The sequence below is a fragment of the Eurosta solidaginis genome, chromosome 1, assembly GCF_040869045.1.
Source record: "Eurosta solidaginis isolate ZX-2024a chromosome 1, ASM4086904v1, whole genome shotgun sequence".
Classification (NCBI taxonomy): domain Eukaryota; kingdom Metazoa; phylum Arthropoda; class Insecta; order Diptera; family Tephritidae; genus Eurosta; species Eurosta solidaginis.
Window position 1 is genome coordinate 213,788,920 of NC_090319.1, and position 10,657 is coordinate 213,799,576.

A 10,657-nucleotide genomic window follows, 5' to 3' on the forward strand; every position below is an offset into this window, starting at 1 on the left:
TTGCACAGAGGTAACTGGAAATCCAAATTCAATATTACATATTCGCCAACAAAATCAGTTCCGAGGTAACTTCCGCAGGAGTTACCAAAACAATAATTGTAGAGGAAATTATAGACGTTCTTTCAATGCCTATAATAAAAATAACAATAATAATAATAACAGACAAAATAACCAAAGATCTGGTCGAAATTTCGGATCCCGAGGAAATAAACGCAATAACACCAGAAATGTCCGAAATGTTACAGAACAGGAAAACCACCTCAATAAATAAAAAATCATATATTTTCAATTTACACCTTAATAGCTACATATATTCCAGAACAACTCTGAATGATTCCATATCAACCCTCCTAATCGATACGGGAGCGGATATTTCAATAATAAAAAAGAGTAAAATTGACAGTAATGTTACGATAAATAATTCTCAAAAAACGGATGTAAGAGGAATTGATCAAGGAATAACAAGCATTATTGGCACGGTTAAAGCGGACTTAAAAGATGATTATCTATCAATTACACACAAATTTCACGTAGTAGAAGACAATTTCCCAATCCCATGCGCTAGAATATTAGGATTAGATTTCATTAAAAAATATAACTGCATTTTGGATTATCAAACAGAAGCAGACACTCTAATATTGAGACCATATGACTACCCAGAAAACATAATAATTCAGATGACAAACAAACCAACAATCAATAGTATTTCAATTCCCGCACGATCAGAAGTAGTTTGACAAATTCACATAGAAAATAACAAATCAGATTTACTAATCCCATAACAAGAATTGTCGGAAGGTGTTTTTATTGCAAACACACTAGCAAATTCACAACAAACATTTGTTAGAAATATAAATACAACACATAAAAATGCAACACTTCAAGTTTCTAATATACGTACAGAAAATTTGAATGATTATACAATAGTTAAAAATAAAAAAATCGAAAATGAGGCCAACAATAAGGAAAAATTCGAAAGATTCAATAAAAATTTTCCAAACTTTGCACATAAATCACTTAATGCATTATGTGCAGAATTCATTGACATTTTTTCATTGGAAACAGAACCAATTACCACTAATAATTTTAACAAACAAGCACTTCATATGAAAGACAATAACCCAGTCTACGTAAAAAATTATAGAATACCAGAAACTCATAAGAGTGAAATTAATACACAAGTAAATAAATTAATTAAAGATGACATAACAGAACTCTCAATCTCAGAATTTAAAAGTCCAATTTTCTTAGTACCGAATAAATCACTCCCGAATAACCAAGAAAAAAGATGGAGAATTGTTGTAGATTACAGACAGGTAAATAAAAAATTAACCGCAGATAAATTCCCTTTACCAAGGTTTGATGACATACTAGATCAATTATGAAGAGCTAAATATTTTTCATGCTTAGATTTAATGTCTGGATTTCACCAGATTGAACTCAGCGAAGAACCAAGAGATATCACATCCTTTACAGCAGATAATGGTACTTATCGTTTTAAAAGATTACCGTTTGGCCCTAAAGTAGCACCGAACTCATTCCAAAGCACTTACAGGCTTAAAACCTTCACAAGCATTCCTATACATGGACGATTTAGTCGAATTAGGATGCTCCGAAAATCACATGATTAAAAATTTACGAGATGTTTTCGCAACTTGTAGAAAATATAATTTAAAATTACATCCGGATACATGTTTAGTTTTCAAACAAGAAGTAATTTACCTTGGTCATAAATGCACAAGCAAAGGAATTTTGCCACTCCCCAATAAATTCGAAATTGTTAAAAATTTCCCAACCCCTAAAAATGCGGATGAGGCGAAAAGATTCGTCGCATTTTGCAATTATTGCAGAAGATTTATCCCAAATTTTGCAGAATATTCTAAAATAATAACAAGACTTTGCAAGAAAAATGTAGTTTTCGACTGGACAGAGGATTGCAAAAAATCCTTTGACTATTTGAAAGCTGCGTTAATAAGCCCTAATATCCTACAATATCCCGATTTCAATAAACAATTTTGTATAACATCTGACGCAAGTGGATATGCTTGGGAGCAGTGCTAAGCAAAGAGTATGAAGGAAAACAATTACCAATTGCCTGTGCATCAAGATCATTTACTAAAGGAGAAATTAAAAAAGCAACAATTGAGAAAGAATTAGTGGCCATTCACTGGGCCATAACATACTTTAGACCATACATTTACGGTAGAAAATTGTTGGCCAAAACAGACCATAGACCCTTAACATTCCTATTTTCGATGAAAAATCCATCATCATAGTTAAATCGAATCAGATTAGATCTGGAAGAATATGATTTCGAGGTGGAGTATATCACAGGTAAAGACAACTATGTAGCCGAAGCATTATCACGCATAGATATTAAAGACCTAAAACAAATATCGGTAGAAGCGTGTAAAATATTAAAAATTACGACTAGATCGGAAACTAAGAAAAATTATAACAATAAAGATTCCAGTAGTAAAAATGAAGAAATAAATAGTCACAAAGAGAACGCAATAATATTTGAAGCGCTAAATAAATGTGAGGTAAAGAGACTAGTAAAGCTCGTTTTCGATCCTCCGAAATTACGTTTCAAAAAAGGAAAGGAAATTTGTAGCGAAATTAATATAAAAAATCTAATTGTTGAGGAGAAGATTGACTTAGCTCAATTCTTTGCCAGGTTTATGAAAGAAGCCGGCAAATTTAGGAATTAGAAAAATACAGTTGTCCTTAGGATGGTTTAAGAATAATTATACCCGGTTAGACACATTTAAAGAAATTGGTACCAAAGTTCTCAAAAATCTAATTATAGCATTAACCCCAGAAGTTATGCATGTGTCAAATAATGAAAAAATTTAAGAAATTCTTCACAATTTTCATGAAGATCCTGTTTTTGGTGGCCACTCAGGAATAAATCGCATGACAAATAAAATAAAACAAAAATATTACTGGAAAGGAATGAAAAACGATATCAGAAAATATATCAAAAAATTCTTTCACTGTAATAAAAATAAAATAATAAAAAACTTGAAAGAACCTATGATTATAACCGAAACGCCCACAAAAGCGTTCGACACAGTACAAATAGATACGATTGGCCCTCTTACCAGGTCGGAAAATGGAAATGAATATGCAGTTACTGTAGTATGTGACTTGACTAATGGTAATTTCTTTTCTACACCAAAATGTTGCCACTTTCAGCGGCAAACATTTTTAAGATTCTCACTTCGCCTTGTGAAATTATAGCCACTTAAAATGTTCAGTGCCACCCTGCATGACTTGAAACGAACAAAAATTGTAACAATTTTTACAAAAAAATGCAGTTCGTGTGTTTGTTCGCTGTCAACTGTGATCGCAAATTGCTTTTGAGTGAGGCATGATGCGACACATATGTACATATATAGCATTCGCTTCAGCTTCGTTTGATCCATAGCATTCGATTCAGCTTCGTGTGATTAATCAGCTAATTGACAGGGCTGTTTTCTGCACCATCAATGGCAGTGAGGGCAAGTAATGTTGCATTTTTTGCCATATTTAGGGGTAGATTGTTGAGAAAAGATAATGATGCCCTCTATTGAGGCTAAGCTGATTTTACAACAGAACACAACTTTTTTGAAGGGTTGGCGTGAAGGCGACATTTTCGTGTAGAAAAGAAAACACCATAAGTATTAAGTTGCAATACCAATACCCAGCAAACACGCAAAAACAATAGCCAAAGCGATATTCGAAAATTTTATCCTAGTTTATGGTTGCATGAAGACAATTATAACAGATATGGGAAACGAATATAAAAATAGCTTATTTGAGGAATTATGCAAGCTTCTAAAAATAAACCATAAAAAAGATCAACACCTTACCACCATCAAACTTTGGGCACAGTTGAATGTAGTCATAGAACATTCAATGAATATGTACGTTCCTACATATCCATTGACAAAAACGATTGGGATGAATATCTTAAATATTTTGCGTATTGTTGCAATACTACCCCATCCACATTTCATAATTATTGTCCATACGAATTACTATTTGCCAAAAAACCCCAGACTTACGAATTTTTAAGAGAAAATACAGTAAGCCCATTATACAATTATGAGGCTTACGACAAAGAAATTAAGTATAGGTTACAAATAACGCAAGATAAAAAAAAGTAAATAAAAAAAAAATTAGTAAAACAGGCTAAGGAAAATCAAAAAAATTAGTTATGATAGGAAAAAACAATATAAAGAAATAGATTTAGGAGATTTAGTGCTAGTAAAAAATTAATCAGGTCATAAATTAGATAGTAGATACAACGGACCCTATAAGGTAGAAAAAATCGGTAAAAAATAATAATTATATTATAATTCCATTTAGAGTAGTAAAGATCGATAAAAACAATGTAGAAAATAGAAACATAGAAAACATAAATCAAAATAATAAAAATAGGAAAATTGTAATACATAAAAATATACTTAATTTCATAGAATACTTTGTCGCATACGTGGGACCCGTCGCCATTACAATTAATTTTATATATAAAGCCCGATTTATCAAATTTATCTATTATGCTTTTCGTATTGCTAAAAATCATCCGTTGCAACGTATTGTTGTATGTGAAAGCTAATTTAAATCTCTCTCTGTCATATATGTTGGAATATTTTATTCTATTATACAGACCAGATACAAATGTGGTCGACTTATACATTTTCTTTGTATTATCAGTTGGTTTATTTGTATTTAATTTGACAAAATAATCTCTTATATAGCTCTGTATTATATGTGTTGGAAACTCATTATTTTCTTATATGTTTTTTATTGCTTTTACATTCTCCTCGTGGTAGACTTCATCACTAATGGAGAGAACTCTTCTGACAAAATTCTTGGCTGTGTTGACTATCGTCGCCTTGTCACGATTCGAGTTATAATTGATTAGCCTACCCGATGCAGTGGGCTTCTTGTACCAATCAAATGAAAGTTGGTTACTCCCTCTTATTATTAATGTATCTAAAAATGGCAGCTGTCCATCAATTTCGATTTCAACAGTAAACTTGATGCTCCTATTATATCCAATCAAAATATTAAGGATATCTTCCACGGCATCCGTTTTTACGATGGCGAAAAAATCGGCCACATATTTCGTTAATAAAAGTGGCTTGTGATGTGAATCTTCTTCGAATTTCTGTAACAATTCTTCCATCACAATATCCGCTATTACAGGAGATGCTGGAGCCCCCATAGGCATACCTGACCGTTGCTCATAAATTTTATTGTTGAATCTAAAATATCTATTATCTCTTATGCAGTACCGAACCGCATTCATAAAAAGTTCCTTAGTGAGATTTGTATGGTTCTTTATATCATCCCACTTGGAAGCTATAATTTCCAAGGCATGATCTACCGGGATTCTTGAAAATAATGAGACAACATCAAAGGAAACGAGACTCTCGTCGTCAAAGATGTAGGTATCTTTAATTTTGTTCTTAAAGGCGATAGCGTCTTTTACGTTATATTTAGATATTTTAGTTATATTTTCAAGGACATTGACAACATATTTACATAACTTGTATGATGGGGAATTGACAGACGAACAAATGGGTCTCAATGGTATCCTTCTTTATGGATTTTAGGTAAGCCATATAGTATTGGCGCGATGGCCGTTTTGGTTATTAATTGGTATTTCTCTTTCGTATCGATCATTTTATGTTTAAATAGTTTCTCTACAATATCATAATTTTTTTCTTGAAGCTTATTAGTGGGGTCTCGGTTTAGTACTCTGTAAGTGGAAATGTCGTTAACCATCTGTTGTAACTTCTTTTCATACTCATCCTTATACATTAAAACTGTAACATTGCCTTTATCGGCATTCAGAACAAGTACAGTTTTATTGTTTTTTAGGAACTTATTTGTGGAGTGCAGTGTATCTAATACAAATTTATCTCTCACCCTACTTTTGGGCTTTCTCAGCTGATCCCGTATTAGTGTGGTTAGATTGTTCCTCTCAATTTCTTGTTGCTCTTTATCTTGAATAGTTTGAATGCAATCCTCTCCATCTGCTATCAATTTGAACAGCAGGAACTCAGTGCTAGCTATAGGTAAAGAGTATTTCGGACCTAAGGAGAGGAGCCACTGGATGCCTGTCGGTATCTCCATCTTTGTCGCATTGTGTAACCACTTCGGTACGTTTTTAATGTTAAGAGACTGTTTTGTATATGTTTAAGTCTGTCAAATTTGTTTGTGCGTGTTTTCTTCAATGCTGTTGTCAAGTTATTGGTTAATAGTTTCTCACTATTTAAGAATGCAATGGCATCTTCCGCATCAAGTTCTTTGTGTATTATATCTAATATGGAGCTTACCTCTCTTTCCTTTTGCTTTCTTATTGCATATTTGATAAGAATAAGAAAGCAAAAGGAAAGAGAGGTAAGCTCCATATTAGATATAATACACAAATAACTTGATGCTGAAGATGCCATTGCATTCTTAAATAGTGAGAAACTATTAACCAATAACTTGACAACAGCATTAGAGAAAACACACACAAACAAATTTGACAGACTTAAACATATACAAAAACAGTCTCTTAACATTAAAAACGTACCGAAGTGGTTACACAATGCGACAAAGGTGGAGATAACGACAGGCATCCAGTGGCTCCTCTCCTTAGGTCCGAAATACTCTTTACCTATAGCTAGCACTGAGTTTCCGCTGTTCAAATTGATAGCAGATGGAGAGGATTGCATTCAAACTATTCAATATAAAGAGCAGCAAGAAATTGAGAGGAACAATCTAACCACACTAATACGGGATCAGCTGAGAAAGCCTAAAGGTAGCGTGAGAGATAAATTTGTATTAGATACACTGCACTCCACAAATAAGTTCCTAAAAAACAACAAAACTGTACTTGTTCTGAATGCCGATAAAGGCAATTTTACGGTTTTAATGTATAAAGATGAGTATGAAAAGAAGTTACAACAGATGGTTAACGACATTTCCACTTACAGAGTACTAAAACGAGACCCCACTAATAAGCTTCAAGAAAAAAATAATGAAATTGTAGAGAAACTATTTAAACATAAAATGATCGATACGAAAGAGAAATACCAATTAATAACCAAAACGGCCATCGCGCCAAGACTATATGGCTTACCTAAAATCCATAAAGGAGGATTACCATTGAGACCCATTTGTTCGTCTGTCAATTCCCCATCATACAAGTTATGTAAATATGTTGTCAATGTCCTTGAAAATATAACTAAAACATCTAAATATAACGTAAAAGACGCTATCGCCTTTAAGAAAAAAATTAAAGATACCTACATCTATGTCGACGAGAGTGTCGTTTCCTTTGATGTTGTCTCATTATTTCCAAGCATCCCGGTAGATCATGCCTTGGAAATTATAGCTTCCAAGTGGGATGATATAAAGAACCATACAACTCTCACTAACGAACATTTTATGAATGTGGTTCGGTAATGCATAAGAGATAATAAATATTTTAGGTTGAACAATAAAATTTATGAGCAACGGTCAGGAATGCCTTTGGGGTCACCAGCATCTCCTGTAATAGCGGATATTGTGATGGAAGAATTGTTACAGAAATTCGAAGAAGATTCACATCCCAAGCCACGTTTATTAGCAAAATATGTCGACGATTTGTTCGCCATCGTAAAAACGGATGCCGTGGAAGATATGCTTAATATTTTGAATGGATACAATAGGAGCATCAAGTTTACTGTTGAAGTTGAAATTGATGGACAGCTGCCATTTTTAGATACCTTAATAATAAGAAGGAATAACCAACTTTCATTTGATTGGTGCAAGAAGCCCACTGCATCGGGTAGGCTAATCAATTATAACTCGAATCGTGACAAGGCAACGATAGTCAACACAGCCAAGAATTTTGTCAGAAGAGTTCTCTCCATTAGTGATGAAGTCTACCACGAGGAGAATATAAAAGCAATAAAAAACATATTGGAAAATAATGAGTTTCCAACACATATAATTCAGAGCTATATAAGAGATTATTTTGTCAAATTAAATACAAATAAACCAACTGATAATACAAAGAAAATGTATAAATCGACCACATTTGTATCTGGTCTGTCTAATAGAATAAAATATTCCAACATATATGACAGAGATAGATTTAAATTAGCTTTCACATACAACAATACGTTGCAACGGAGGATTTTTAGCAATACGAAAAGCAGAATAGAGAAATTTGATAAATCGGACGTTATATATAAAATTAATTGTAATGGCGACGGGTCCCACGTATGCGACAAAGTATATGTGGGGACAACTAAATCTAAATTGAAGACAAGGATTTCCGGACATAAATCAAATATAAAAAATCGTGACAACCCTAATTACAATAAGACAGCTTTAACTCAGCACTGCAGAACCACTGGACACTCTCCCGACTTGGAAAATTTAACAATAATGTAGCATGAGAGAAACAGCAATAAACGCCATATACTTGAAATGTTACACATAATAAATACACCAAGTGACAAACGCATAAATTTCAAATCAGACACAGACCATTGCGCCTACTCCTATATAGAACTTATCAACAACAACAAAAAAGGCTTATAATATGAGTGTGACTTCGCTTGCACAATTGTTCACCTGCTGCTGATGTGAGCGTCGCTTACGGTTGGAGATTTAATGTATTGTTGTTTGTGTAAAAATTTGTTTACGATTACTGTATTTTATTGTTTATATTTTTTGATGTTCTTCTTTTACCCTTGTTTGTTAAAATATAAAATATAAAGTTAGTCGACCAGGTGCAGTCATAAGTGTAAGTTTGAACTTGCGATAATTATGTATGTATGTACCTATGTCTCAATAAATGTTTTTCGTTTTTTCAGTCCTGAAGATGACTTCAGATTGAAGTCGAAATAATGGCAAGACAAACCATTCGAGAAATATATATACATTGTTTAAACACATTTGCTGTATTTTAATAAACATATGTATATATTGGCATAGAGCTCAATCATACCTTGAATATATCAACTAAAAGGCCGGAATACAAGAAATTAAAAGACAATAAAAAAACAAAACAGATGTAGACTATTCTTTGGAAATCAAGTTAAATGTCATAAAATACTGACACATAAAAAAAAACCCAACAAACAAAGTAAGCATAAACGGATTAAAAAATTAATAGCATAACTGGAGTAGCCACAGATAATTCTTGTACAAAATTGTACAAATTATACTCTTTCAAAGGTGGATGGTGTAGCATTCACTCATTAAGTTATTCATTCATTTGTACAAACATATTGTAACGAATTTACTGCAATTCCCCTTATTTGCAATTTTCTGCCAACGTTCGTATCGCTAATCTGTTGAATAAATAACTCCAATATTGAATAGTGGAAAAATGGCCTTTATTAAAGTACTTCACAATAACACTTATATTTTGCAACGAATAGCTTGCTTAGTAACCAAACTGATTGATAGCTCAAATGAAACTGACTTCCACGGTTGTCGCCCTTTTATACTGTCTGATTTCCTCGTTGCATATTTCTAGGCTTTTCTAATTCCAGAACTTACTAGTTAGTTATAAATTTCTCAGCTGAATTATTGATGTGAATTCACGTCACTGCTTAGCATCGGAGAAGAGATGGCAGTACCCTTTATTGCCGCCAACATTCGTAACAATATATTTCAACCCGTTTTGGAATGTCTTAAAATACATTGACTCTTACATACATATTAATACATTTGTACATACATATATTTTGGCTCGCTTTGGTATGGCCTGAGATTCAATTGACACAGTCATTCATTTGTACAAACATATATTTCGTACACCGTGCATCATCTGGTAACTTGAACCTTGCTATACTACTGGTCAAAGCTTGCTCGCCAAAAGCCTTTACCTGTATACAAATAATTAACATGATTTACTTATGCTTGCGTTGCAGATTCCACAGTTAATTTTATTTATGCTTAGAATGCAGTTCCCAGGGAACTGAACTGACTGTATATGTATGTAATACACTATTAGTATTAGTGTAAGTAGGTATTTTAGCTTATAGAAATTTTGTATAAAAGAAACAGCTTTTTAATAAAGAACTCAATTCTATCTGGTGCCGCTAAGTGTGCACTACAACCGAATTTAATTTATTTTTATTCCCAATCATTACACTTAATATAAAACCAAATTTCCATAGTGTAAGCAAATTTTATAATAATTTAATAGCGATTCAATTAAAACAAGTGTCAACTCTGTACAATAAACCAATACGTATTGGTTTTACCGTATTAGAACTTTCTAAATTTAAAATGTATAGTTTTCATTATGATTATATCAAAGAGAAATTTAAAAATAATATTGCTTTGAATTATATGGATACTGATTCATTCACATATGATATTCAAACTGAAGACTTTTATAATGATATTCGTGATAATATTTAAAAAATTTTCGATACATCCTCATATCCAAAGGAAAATATTTTTAATTTTCCTCAGTTGAATAAGAAGGTTCTAGGTATTATGAAGGATGAATGCAATGGGAAGTTAATAAAAGAGTTTATAGGTTTAAGAGCAAAAATGTATTCATTTAAAATTGATAACGATATAAATGAAACTAAAAAAATTAAGGGAATAAAAAAGTGTGTAACTTCTACATTTAGTTTAAGTGATTTTAGAAAATGTCTGTTGG